We start from the raw sequence: 14,371 nt of genomic DNA on the forward strand, positions 1-14,371 counted from the left end.
TGATGCCTAATGTTGGTTGGGTCCTCCCAAGTTCAGTTGTGTATGGTTTATGATGTTTGAAGAGTTTCTTTAGGAATTAAAGGGGAAAAATGCTGATCAGTTCAGAGGAATTAAATGACATTGTTAGTGGAAAAAAATACATTTTATAACTTCTTATAATTAGTTAGAGGATGCCTAAACTAACACCTAAATAAATATGTGTACATAATTAATGTAGACACTGTACACCTAATTATAAATTTATGTATAAAACATATTATGTAATTACATTGGTGCTTAAATTGTTACATGTATATAATTAACTGAGACATATATATTTTTAATTTTTAAATTATCTGCCTTAACCTACAAATAATTGAGGATTATTTAAGTAAATAGATACATAACATCATTAAATATATTTTTAAATTAAAATGAGGATCACAAATAATATAAGCTAGAAGATTTTCCAAGCTCAGAAAAAATTTAGAAAAACGCACAAAAATGCAAAACACAAGTTCCTACTGTAAAACACAAAAATGCATGTGTAGTCTATAACAAAGACTTATACACTTCTGTAAGAAGATTGCATGCAAAATCATAGACTTTGGCCTCTTTTTTTGGCCTCCTTTCTTTTTATTCCCTAATCAGACTGCCAGTTCTTGGGCTCTACATTGACATTTCCTATAAGCAAGAAATGGAAGTCAGTTTCCCTCTCTGTGTTCACCGATTTTTTTTTTTTTTACTCCGATATGAGAACTTTATTTATTTTTCTGACTCTGTGCCTTCTTTCTTGTACCCATTTCCTGCTGCTGTCAATGCAAACACTGAACATTGTACTTTGTCCTCAGCTACCTATTAGGCTGTCTCCTCATGACTGCAAAAGCAATTTTCTTCTGGGTCATGCTTCCGTCAACGACTTTATTGCTCTCTTATATTTTTGTCTTGTCGACCACCCTGGCTAGATTCCCTGTTCTATAAGCTTACCAGTTTAGCATCTGCCAGTTATGCTGTTAGTTCTAACTAAGTCACAAAGTAATCTCTGACAACTTCCCATTTACAGGCTGCTCCGTTCCGATCTGAGAATATTTATGAATCTTCACAGTTTGCTTTCATGAAGAGGAAAAGTCTTTTTTTTCTTGACACCCTTAGTCTGAAGTAGGAAGAAATGGCTTTTGGGAAAAAGGAGGTGAGGCCAACTGCCCCTGGGGAATCAAATCTTCTTTCTCCTTATCCCTTAAAAGGTTCCTTTATCCCTTAAAACTTCTTGGTGACCTCCAGGCTCATAACAAAAGCTTCTGTATTTGTGGCAGTATGTATCTGTCCTGAATTGAGGTTGTGACTTCCAGCATATTAAAGGCAGCCTAACTACTGAGGGACACCTCCAAACTTCTTAAATTCTCCAGCAACTCTGTCACCCCATCTCTACTTCCCAAATATACCCACTGCAATATGTAAACTGATGTTTCCAAAATTCACACAAAGTTTGCTGTAGTTCACCATAAAAAGCAAAGAAATGCACTACCTAGACAAAAAATCCTTCAAGTCAAAAGTCTAGAAAAGACCAAAGGATAATTTGATTACTGAATAGGAAGCAGTTATCTAACCAGGTCAAATTCATAAAAGATGTGTGTGTGTGTGTGTGTTTGTCTGTGTGTATGTGTGATCGTGAATCAAAGAACCTTTAATAAAAAAGGTGTGATTATGATTATCCACATCTATTCATGAAATTGATTTAGCCACTTTTTTAGAGATAGAGGAGACTATAATTTTACGTCTTGTGAAGGCAATTAACTTAGTACCTTACTCCCTACAAATACTACTCCATGTTCCTTTAGTTTCCATGAAGTCAATCAACAATCATTTTTGGAGCACCTACCATACATTAGGCCCAGGCTAGGTTCTAGGATTATAATGATGTATAATACCTGATACCTGCTCCACAGAACTCCAATCTTGCTGAGAAACTGAACATGCCCTACAAACACACTCTTCTAGAATACTGTATGGACAGAAACATGCACAAAGGCCTTTGGAGCATCCCACAAGACAGGACTAGGTTTTTCTGACACATCTAGAAAGGCTCCATAGCTCTTAATCACTTCCAAAGTATACATTAGGATAATATTTCTTTTCTAGGTTGTTATGATTAAAATGCAACCATTTGAATTGACTGCTTGTATGAATTAGGCCTTTTACAGGTAGACTAATCTTGGTTTAATGGTGAGTTCCTAACGAAGTTAAAGTGAAGGTAGAATATCATTGTTAGTGATGCAATTTCATCCAAATGTATATTTGGGGACTCAGTGTCTCAATGGGATCCTTTCTCCTAAAGTTTTGAAAACGCTTGTCCCTAATTCTGTAGAATGCTAGGAGTATTGCCATTTGTAGCCATAACACAGTAGCAGAATTCCAAAAGGACTATTTTGTTCCATTTACTATAGTAAAAAAGAAATCCTTGCTGAATATAAAACATTGCTGTTTTGATTATGTGAACTGATTGTGTGTAATTTTGCCGCTTCTTTTTATGTCATCATGTCCATTGAATCCCTTTTAAAGGAAAATCATTTTCTAGACTAAAATGTTATCATAAGAGCAGCTCTACTTTTGCTGACATGATTTTGATTAGGAAATTTAGATCTTCACTCTATACGAATACATTAGGAGAGGATTACTCTGATCGAGACTCCACAAGAGAGCTAAAATATACCACAAATAAATAATCAAGCATCTTGTATAAATTTAAAAATAAATCATGTATCATAAAGTAAAAATGGCCAGTTTCGGCTCAGAAAGAACACAGATAGCATTGCTAATTTGTAGCAGAGTGAATCCAGTAACATGGGTTTTTAATTAGATGGCAGAAACAGTAAGGTGACAGGGCTGAGAACAGGTAAATCATCCAGGAATAGCAAAGCACCGAGCACAGAGCCAGCTGGTGCGGAACTGCCTCGGTGTCAGAGATCTGAACTGCCTCCTCAAATGGGGACTGTTCAGACAGTCTGTCGCGCAGCTGTTCTTACTCAGAAACAAACAGCCAGGTCTGGTAGTGGTATCACTCTGCAGGTACTATCATGACAGTAAAGTTTCTAGGAAGGACTGGGTATCTCAGGGAGATGGAAAAAAAAAATCAAGCTTTACTGGAAACACCAAAAAGATGTATTTAAAAATATCTCCTTTCCTCTCATTTGCTTAATCCATTGCATTATGGATGTCAATCGGATTATTTAGTCAGAACTATTTTTATAAATCAGATTTGGGGTTCTTAAGAATTTGGGCTAAGAAGAATCAGTACAAAGTTGCTGGTGCTGTTTTTAATATTGAACATGATCGCACATAAACCCTGAGATTTTGTTTTTCAGGGAGATATCAATATGGGTAAAGACATTGTTCACAATTGTTTCAGAAGGCAGGTCTTTACCTTAATTTCTTTTCCTTGATTGATGCTTTTATTTAAGGCCTTGAAAGACATCCTATTTGCTGAGACCCTCCCCCAATAATAATCGAAACTCACTATACTCATTAAAGTTAGAAATAACATGTGTAGAGAAGTTCAAAAGACAGAAAGTCAGTACTTATAATTAATAAAAGCAAACAAACAAACAAAAAACGTTTTGACCAAAAAGAAAGACAATGACTTTGTGAATTGGCACTCAAAGCAAATTAAAAGGACATTTCTCCAGGGCTATGGACTTAATTGCATGTCCCACCCCCAAATTCATATTTTGAAACCACAACCCCCAGTGTGACTCTATCTGGTTATAGGGCCTTCAGAAGGGATTTAAGATTAAACAATGTCCTAAGAGTGGGGGCCTTACTCCAGTAGGTTTTTGTGGCCTTATGAGAAGAGAGAGAGATCTCTCTCTCTCTCTCTCTCTCTCCCTCTTTTTTGGTGAGCACACAAAGATGAGGTCATGTGAGCACACAGGAAATGGCAGCCATCCGCAAGCCAGGAAGAGAGCTCTCAGCAGAAAGGGAACCCCGCCAGACCTTGATTGTGGACTTTCCAACAACCAAAACTGTGAGAAAATGAATTGCTGTTGTTTAAGCCACCCAGTCCACAATATTTTGTTATTGCAGCCCACACTGATACACCCAGGAACAAGTGAGGGCTCCCAGCAAAGCTACTGATGAGTCACAAGGACTGGACAGTGAGCAGGTGAGAACTGCGTCCAGGTGCTCCTGAAGTAGCAGTGGGCCTGAACAGTCCAGCAGAGGTTGCCACAAATTTCAGACACTTGCCACCTCCCTTCCTATTGATGGTTTTGGCTTTAGTTTATCCATTTTGTTTTTTGTTTTGTTTTGTTTCGTTCTGTGTGCGTGTGGGTAGGAGAGAGCTGTTGTTTAGCTTTGGTTTGTCTGTTGTATGTAGAAACAGAAGCATGTCAATTGGGTAAATCATTGGCATTTCATTCATTTTGTTTGACAAAAACTATCTGGAAGAAACAAAGAAGAAAATCACCATCTTTACTAAATCTGAAAAATAATCTTTTATTGAGTATTTTCTATCAATGACTTTGATGGTTCTTGCTAATTTTTATACAAAAACCAACCAACCCCCTTTAGGAAATAAAAGTCTATTACTTTATCAAAAAAAAAAAAAAACCTTCTAATTGCTTGTTGAATTGGCAGAGGCTTAATGGAGGTGTCGCTAACAACACTTTCCCAAAGACAGAGTAGGGCAACAATTCATTAAGTGAGATTCTAGTCAAAGTGAACACAAACATGGGGAGCAGTTTACCTTTGCCTTTGCTCGCCCCAACAGCTAAGCTTCTTAATCTTTTTCATCTCTACTCATATTGGTTTTCCATATTTGCATGTATCCCAGGTACCATCATCATTCATTCAAAAAATTATAATAAACACTGGCTAGGTATCGGAAGAGCAAAAATACACAAGAAGTTTGCTTGCTCTGAGAGAACTAAAAACATGTAAAGGGACAGACAATTATGTAGGCAACTAAATTATAATATTATAAACATTATGGTGGGAGCATGAATACGTCAACACTCTGTGAGTACAGAAGAGGGAGGAAATCAAAGAGGTCAATGGAAGAAATAATATTTGCTGTTGACCATGAGTGACGGGTTGTAATTTTCCATAAAAGTAGAGGAGAAATGACAGATATGATTCCTTTGTTCAGCATAGTATTAAAATATATATCTTAAAAGGCCTAAGGTCTCTCAATTCACACAATCCCCATCCCTGCTTTGCCAGATGCCTGATAATACTTAAATTTGCAACTTCCAGGATAGAATAAACAAAACTGTGGCATTTGGAGGATGGAGAGTACCACCTAGCACTTTCTGGGAACTGTAAATACTTTAATATAGTTCAGCATACATTTCATTGAGATTATGGTTACACAATATTTGTAATAATTGCTAACAGTTGAGTACTTAGCTTGTACCACTTTTCAGTACTTAACATGTATTAACTCCATTACCCTTCAGAATGATCCCATGCAAAGTTAGGATTATTATTATTCTAAAAGAGGAAATCAAGACAGAGAAAGGCTTGGTATCTCACCCAAAGTCATGCAACATGTAGACTTAAGATTTGAAACCAGGTGAAGATGTGAGCTCCCAAACACCAATACATACTGTAAAAAAAGTAGAATGAGGGAGAGGGAATGGTCTTGAATATCCTTCTAAGGAATTTGTATTTTATTCTGTGGTAATAAGGAGCCATTAAAGGTTTTTAAGAAGAGAATGACTGCCCAACTTTGTGTTTTAGAAAGATAACAGGGAGGATGCATGGGAGGGGAATGAAGACTTTATTCAAAGGGAATAATCAGGAAACAAAAGCGATTAATCTAGACAGAAAGAAAAGAGAGAGGAACAGGGCAGTAACAAGGCAGTCCCCCTTCTTCTTGCCCCCCATCCCAGTCAGCCAGGATTTTGATTGCTGTGCCTGTCTCCCCTACTGAAACTTACTGGCCATGTCCCTTCCTCTCTCTCCTAGGTTCCGAGTTCCTGTACCGTTCAAGATGACAGTTAAAGAACCTGTTGCTTTAATGTATGTTAACGCATTAGTTAAGCAGAAAGGGGCAACTTCACCCTCAATTCCCTCTTCAGAGCAGAGCCCATGTGAGAGGTGAGTTTAAGGTAGAGTAATTCTGAACTCAGATACAAAACAGAGTTGGAAATCCAAAGAACAGGAGGAATTTAACAGAATTATCAGGTTATACCATGTAAATCAGCCATCTTTACATAAATTTATGTGTGTAGTCTTAGTCTGTGTACCCATAATTTCAAAAATTAATTCTTTGGGTAGGGAGAGATCCTAGAATTAGATATTGACTTTTTTCACTTAGCCTTTTTTCATTTTTATTTTTGAAATTTTTCATATATATGCATATATATGTTTTATGTAAATTATAAAACATAATAGCAAAATGAACATCATGTCGACTACCCAAGGCCCTAGATTTTTAAAACAGAACATCATTTATTTACTATCATGCGTTCATTATTTGTCCTTTCATCTGATTGCAAGCTTGGCAAACTAAACTGATTGCACTCTGTGACTGAGAAAGGGTTTTGTGTCTGAGAACACCCATGAGAGACCTGTCAAGGGTTTATTTGCATAAAATACCTAGGAACTTACTGGAAAAGAACTCATCTTAAGGAAACAGGGAAGTGAGGGGGAAAGAAAGATTGAAAGATCCAAGGGTCTTAGGCCACTATGTGAGAGGCATGCACCAGACTATCCATCACTGTCCCACCCCCAAGTCTTAGAAAAAAACCCTGAAATAGCCACTTGACTAAAATGTTTGTGTGATATCAAGAGCACAGGACAGCATTGGCAGAGTCCTCAGCTTTGATACCTTGGCATCCACAAATAAGGAGTGGCAAACATGGAAATGTGGGAAGACGCTTTGTGGATGTTCTGGCAAAAGTCAGATTCACAGTCTTCTGAGGTTAAACAATGGCTTTACAGAAATTCAGTTGAATTCCACATCTCATCAGAAGCCTCTTATGGTACTGTCATCAGAGCAAGAACAGAGGCAAGGGTGGATTCCACATAGCCTAGAGAACCACTCTGCTTTCTAAATGCACTGACTTGGACTCTGAGCACTGACTAATGTGTCTTAATATGAGGAGGATTCCTCCCTGGGAATTTTAGGGGAATCACGGCTCTAATTGTTTTTTAATTAAAAATATTACTTGATTTCTAATATATTTTTCTCCTGTCTATTCCATGACAAACATGTGAAGCCTAGATTTGTGGTAAAATGGTTGCAATTCTATCTGGAGCAACTAAGAATTTGGAAACTGCTTTACTCCTTTCTCATGGGCAGGAATCTCATTGACTTTGAATACGTCAAACTAAATGGAAAATTCTTCTCCACGTTTTTTAAAGACAAACAGAACCCCTGTTATCTCTGAATCATTGAACAAAAAGTAAAGGAAATTTAACTGGATTTTAGTAATTAAGTTTTCAGCATCATACGCAGATATTAAAGATAGTTTCCTACTAATTATGCTATCCTTAAAAATGAATATATTTGGATCAGGAAGAAAGGATCATTTTTTATCCACTCTCATCTTCGCTACAACTGTCCTAGGGCCTGTTTGTTTCTCACGGCAGGGAAGTGAAAAGTGTGAAGTGACGAGAAGGGCTTTCAAATGCCATTAGCAACATTTCCCTGTCTGCAGATATCTTGAAACTCTGTTTCAGATACCAATACTGTTCAACCTAGAACCTCATTTACACATGAAAAGAGATAACTGAGAATTGGCAGGCATTTGAGGAAAACCACCAGCAAGAGAGAAACTAAAGTCAACACAGTCCATCCACACAGAAAGAAGCTATACCACACCAATGCAACAGTGCTATTGGAGGACTCAACCAGTTACTACATTTCCAAGAGAGAGATTGAAGAGGGTAACACATCCATATTTTAAATTGAGATAGACTCAGTATTACAATATTATAAACTGAATTAGGGGAATGACAGAAGATAACAAAATATAAAACTGCTCCTTAAAAAAAAAAAAAAAAAAAGACTGAGCCTACAAGGAACAGACTATTACTATGTTTCATAAATTCTTACAGAGGACCCAAAATGTGGAAACCTTCCAAACTGATTCACCGAGATGTGACCCTGACAACAAAATTAAAAAAGAGTAACACTCAAAAAGAGAACCTCTAGACCTATATTGTTTATAAATGTTTAGAAACAAAATACTAGCAAATTACTAAAAGCAGTATGTAAAAGAAAAATACATTATGAAGTAGGTTTTATCCCAAAAGTTCAAGGATGCTTCAACATCTGGAAAACTGTTAATGTGGTATTTACATATTGAAGAATAAAAACCATATAATCATCACAGTAGACACAGAAAATCATTTCATAAAATTCAGCACTCGGTTTTATTAAAAAATAGTAAATTAGCAATGGAAGGGATCTTTTTTTGTTTGGTAATGGGTTATGTACAAAATAGCTATGGAAAACTTAAATGTAATGGAAAAATTAGAGACAATTTCATTTCAGTCAGGAGCTATTCAAGAACACCCATTATCACTGCTACAATGTAGTGATAGGAGGGGTTCACCTCAGATACATAAAGGTATGTGTTGTCTGTAAGAACTGCAAAACATGGGGCACCTGGGTGGCTCAGTTGGTTAAGCAGCTGCCTTTGGCTCAGGTCATGAGCTTGAGGTCCTGGGATCCAGCCCCTCGGCAGGCTCCCTGCTTAGCTCAGCAGGGAGTCGGCTTCTCCTTCTGCCCCGCCCCCTGACTTGGGCACTCTCTCTCTCTCTCTCTCTCTCTCAAATAAATAAAATCCTTGGGGCGCTTGGGTGGCTCAGTTGTTAAGCGTCTGCCTTCAGCTCAGGTCATGATCCCAGGGTCCTGGGATTGAGTCCCACATCGGGCTCCCTGCTCAGTGGGAAACCTGCTTCTCCCTCTCCCACTCCCCCTGCTTGTGTTCCCTCTCTCGCTGTCTCTCTCTGTTGAAAAATAAATAAAATCTTTAAAAATAAATAAATAAATAAAATCCTTAAAAAAAAAAAAGACTTCAAAACAGTAACAAACCAACTAAAATTCAGTCTACTTTTATTATTACTATGAGCCAGCAACTCTAAACAGTATCAATGATAAAATACTTCTCTCTGAAAAAAATATATATTGTTAGTCTAAGTTTTAAAACTACAGCTTTGGTGACTGTTTTTGTAAATATACATATGTTTTAAACTAGCACGTTTTATTATTCTTCTTTTAATAACTTATAATATATCTGGAAGCCAATATGGAGAATTCTTAGTTACACAGTCAGTCCCTGACAGAGGGCTCAGTTACACTGATTTCTATTGAGAGAAAAGTTCATAACAGTTCAGAATTAGTCAAAGTTGCTTCTTCAGGCATTGTTCTTGTCTAGAACCTCTATTCCATTACATATTCCTGCATTTAAAGAACAGATTTTAAACAAAATATAATAATATCAAAGTGATTATAAAGATAAAGAAAGTGAACTGGACTTAAATTCTGTCATTGTATGAATGCCAGGAAAAAGACAAAAGATACTGGGCTTGAATGCCTTGATCATTTCCCCTAAGAACTTGACACTTGTTTTACAGCAATGGATCAAATAATGACAATGTTTGGTATTATTCAACTATTTCCTCCAATTTTTGCAAAAGAAGAAAAGCTTTGGATGTTTCAACCAAATGTAATAGAAATTTATGATGACTTTCTGATGAGGATGTTTTAGTGGAACTTTTTTATACACAGAGATATTTGGAAGATAGAATTAATACCTAGGGAACATGGACATGGACAGTATTACAATTTGTGGAATATATTAAGAAAAAAGATCTGGCAAATGTAGGGATCTGAAGGGGTACGTGCACCCCGATGTTTATAGCAGCAATGTCCACAATAGCCAAACTGTGGAAAGAGCCAAGATATCCATTGACAGATGAATGGATAAAGAAGATGTGGTATATATATATAATTGAATATTACGCAGCCATCAAAAGGAATGAGATCTTGCCATTTGCAACAACGTGGATGGAACTGGAGGGTGTTATGCTGAGTGAAATAAGTCAATCAGAGAAAGACATGTACCACATGATCTCACTGATATGAGAAATTCTTAATCTCAGGAAACAAACTGAGGGTTGCTGGAGTGGGGGTGGGGTGGGAGGGATGGGGTGGCTGGGTGATAGACATTGGGGAGGGTATGTGCTATGGTGAGCACTGTGAATTGTGCAAGACTGTTGAATCACAGATCTGTACCTCTGAAAGAAATAATGCAATATATGTTAAGAAAAAAAAAAGAAGAAGACAGCAGGAGGGGAAGAATGAAGGGGGGGAATCAGAGGGGGAGACGAACCATGAGAGATGATGGTCTCTGAAAAACAAACTGAGGGTTCTAGAGGGGAGGGGGATGGGGGTACGGGTTAGCCTGGTGATGGGTATTAAAGAGGGCACGTTCTGCGTGGAGCACTGGGTGTTATGCACAAACAATGAATCATGGAACACTACATCAAAAACTAATGATGTAATGTATGGTGATTAACATAACAATAAAAAATTTAAAGAAAAAAAGAAAATACACAAGAAGAAAGCATGTTTCATAGGAACATAAGAGAATAAGTCCAAGAAAATCAATAACCACAATAAATATGACAACTTAAGTTCTCCTATTAAAAGATGGAGACTTTGGGGTGCCTGGGTGGCTCAGTCATTAAGCGTCTGCCTTCAGCTCAGGTCATGATCCCAGGGTCCTGGGATCGAGCCCCGCATCAGGCTCCCTGCTCAGCGGGAAGCCTGCTTCTCCCTCTCCCACTCCCTCTGCTTGTGTTCCCTCTCTCGCTGAGTCTCTCTCTGTCAAATAAATAAATAAATAAATAAATAAGAAATAAGATCTGGGGCACCTGGGTAGCTCACTTGGTTGAGCGTCCGACTCTTGGTTTTGGCTCTGGTCATGATCTCAAGGTCATGAGAGCGAGCCCCACACAGGCGCCACGCTTAGTGGGAGTCTGCTTGAGATTCTCTCTCTCCCTTTCCCTCTGTTCCTCCTCCCATGCTCTCTCTCTCTCTCACAAATAAATAAATGAATCTTTAAAAAAAAGAAACAGGATCTTTGGAAATCACTGAAAATGTTATTCTTATGTTTAAGACTTTTTATATTTGTTTATGTCTTGCTTCATGTGAAAAAAACTTTAAAACTAATTGAAAGTCTATCTACTATGAGCAAAAATGGATTATAAACCTAGCTCTACTATTAAACATGAATATACCAGGATTCATTTTTCCACAGTTTAATTGAGAAATTTGCAGAAGTTAAGCCTTAAAAATGGAAATTGTAAGGTTATTTATTAGTGAGACAGACTACATATATAGTTATTCTCTTTTCAAAAAATATATTAATATAATTAAATATTATTAATCCACAGATTTTTTCCTCATAAGTACTGTAATATTTGTACTATTTTTATATATTAATTTTAATTGGCATGTATATAAGTATAAATTTCAATTAAAATTTCTAATCTGCATTTCTTTTCTGGCCATTATATTACTTATTTCATTTCATGATTATTACTGAAAATAATTTTGTCATGTAGAGGAAAGAATGCTAAAAAATTATCTACTCTAGATGTCAAGTACATGAGGTATATTACTGTATCTACCTAGAAAATACAAGACTGTCAACAGAAAAATCTCGTAGAAATTATGAGAGAGCTTTTTGATGTGGGATGATATTAACTTTCCCACCATAGCAACAACAAAACTCGAAAAGACCGAAAGTTAATACTAAATAAGCACTAAACTATAAAACTATTAAATGTCATAAAATAAAATGAATAATGAATGGGATGGAAAGATTCAATATTTTATTGTATTTTATTTTTTGAGAAAGAGTGTGTGTGCATCATTGCCCTAGCGGCAGGACACAGAGGATAGAGGGAGAGAAAGAATCTTAAGCAGGCTCCAAACTCAGCACACAGTCTGATGCCGGGCTGCATCTCACGACTGTGCTATCTTGACCTGAGCAGAAATCAAGAGGCCATGGCTCAATCAACTGAACCACCCAGGTACCCCAGAAGATGCATTATTTTAAAGATCTAAATCTCTTCACCCCCAATTAGCTGATAAAGAATCAGGTTAAGAATCATACAATTGGAATTTAAAGTGACTTTAAAATTCTAGTTCAGGGCGCCTGGGTGGCTCAGTCATTAAGTGTCTGCCTTCGGCTCAGGTCATGATCCCAGGGTCCTGGGATCGAGCCCCGCATCAGGCTCCCTGCTTAGCGGGAAGCCTGCTTCTCCCTCTCCCACTCGCCCTGCTTGTGTTCCCTCTCTCGCTGGGTCTCTCTCTGTCAAATAAATAAATAAAATCTTTTTTAAAAAACACACAAATAAATAAAAAAATACTAAAATGTTTAAAAATAAAATAAGTAAAATAAAATAAAATTCTAGTTCAATCCCTTCAATTTACCAGCAACACTAGCACAATCAGGGTATTAATATTTTAGGACCACTCTGAGATGGACGGTAACCAGACTAGGGCATTGATTTCCCCATCAGTGTGATGTGGGGGCCTTCATATTAAAGAAACGCTAAGATGCAACCTTACAGGAGAATAAAATCTCCTGCACCAATTTTATGACACAATTTTATCAATTCTCCCACCATTGTGATCCTGTTTGAAACACCAGTGAAATCATATGGAGACAACAGAGACACACTCCACTTAGCATTCATGAACACTCAAGACTCTATCTTCAAAATCTCCAGAACCAGTTGCATAAAAACAATTCACTGATTAAGGACTTTCATGAAACATCATTTGTTGAAACTGCTGTTGATTCTGACCTAAGAAATTCTCATTTTTAATGACACTGTTCTCTGGCAACACATATATATGATGACCTCACTAGACTTGAAAGCCCCCCCCCCAAAAAAAGAAACTATTCTTAAAGAAATACATTCTATGACTTGCCAACCTCTGGTTAAGTAAATCAAAAATCTTAAAATCTCATATTCTTAGTTGGGGGCAGTCCCTATTAACCTTTTAATCATATTTACCAACATTTAATTATAGGGTATAACAGAAAATTCCTAATTTCACTGAAGATTATTTAAAATAAATGCTCACATAGAGACAAAGCATTAATTCCAGACATTTTGTAGATTAATAAGAAAATTTCTATTATGTACATTGGAGATATTGTACACATACTTTCTGCCCGGGAATCTCTCATTTTCTCCTAATATCTGAGTTCCCTTCTCAGAGTCTAAGACCTAGTGCCTTCTTAGGGCCCACTTCTTGAAGCAAAATCTTTTCTGTATCCTCTATTCCCTTTCTCTCATGGCATCCCCTTTAGCCAGTGTCCAAATGTGACAAGTTGATAAAAACTATTTTCTGGGGCGCCTGAGTGGCTCAGTCATTGGGCATCTGCCTTCGGCTCAGACCATGATCCCAACGTCCTGGGATCGGGACGTGCTTCAGGCTCCCTGCTCAGCGGGAAGCCTGCTTCTCCCTCTCCCTCTGCTGCTCACCCTGCTGTGCCTCTCTCTCTGTCAAAGAAATAAATAAAGTCTTAAAAAAAAAAAACTATTTTCCTCTATGAGTGTGCAGAAAATTTGGGAGTATAAAAGATTCTAAAATAAGGAAATAATTGAAAATAAAGTAGATTTGAGGGATAATTAATTTCAATTTAAAACCTCTTTCCTCTATTTGCCTTTACTATTCTGGAAGCTTCTATTTCTATCTAGGTCAGACTTTGTTTCTCTTAGTCTTGACACAAACTTTGTCAAGCCACCACCATCTTCTGGTCTCCATTCCCCAGGTCAGAGTCAGAGAAGCTTTCTGAATGTCTAAGTTTCGTCATCCATCCTCAGAGTGCCACAAAATTCTACTCTGCCTGCAAAATCTGTGGATCACTCTTTCCCTATTTCTAAACTCAAGCTCATTTAGTATTTACCCTGCTTCTCCCAATTTTTTTCTCCTCTGACCCTAACCATGGAAGAAGGTTCCACTCACCCTGTTCTTATCTATTGGTCTAGAATGTGCAACTAAGAATTTATAATAAAAATCATAGAGTCATGATAACTCCCACATGCCCTGCCATGCACTCTCCCCGAGCGCATAACAAAGCAGGCAGCTTGACTAATAGAATATTTAGACTAGCAGTGAAGAGAGAGATCTTTTTCCCTCCTGTACTCTGAATAAATAAATTAGTCTGACCAAATGAAGAAATGTGGTGTCACATGATTTATTTGGGCCGGAGCAGACACTCGTAAGACAGAGCCTCATTATCTGCTTACAGAAACTTAAGCAGAGGTCAAGAGACACATCCTCCGATTTGGGTGTCATATGTGAACATCATGGAGAAGAACTTGAACCTGGTCTTCAATAGGAGTCCAAACATAT

At 37.3% G+C, this 14,371-nt stretch overlaps 2 long non-coding RNA genes across 2 annotated transcripts in view; one reads left to right on the forward strand and one right to left on the reverse strand.

Annotated features, from left to right (window-relative positions):
- LOC141373154 (uncharacterized) overlaps window positions 1-14,371 on the reverse strand; it is a 26,593-nt gene continuing 12,222 nt past the window's right edge. The window contains exon 3 of the long non-coding RNA XR_012378857.1: window positions 1-67. This is a non-coding gene — a long non-coding RNA (uncharacterized lncRNA). The remainder of the gene's footprint in view (window positions 68-14,371) is intronic.
- LOC141373153 (uncharacterized) overlaps window positions 5,984-14,371 on the forward strand; it is a 22,116-nt gene continuing 13,728 nt past the window's right edge. Inside the window, exon 1 of the long non-coding RNA XR_012378856.1 lies at window positions 5,984-6,075. This is a non-coding gene — a long non-coding RNA (uncharacterized lncRNA). The remainder of the gene's footprint in view (window positions 6,076-14,371) is intronic.

This window comes from Callorhinus ursinus, unplaced genomic scaffold, assembly GCF_003265705.2.
Source record: "Callorhinus ursinus isolate GAN/ISIS: 27379988/994484 unplaced genomic scaffold, GSC_fseal_2.0 scaffold8, whole genome shotgun sequence".
Taxonomy (NCBI): domain Eukaryota; kingdom Metazoa; phylum Chordata; class Mammalia; order Carnivora; family Otariidae; genus Callorhinus; species Callorhinus ursinus.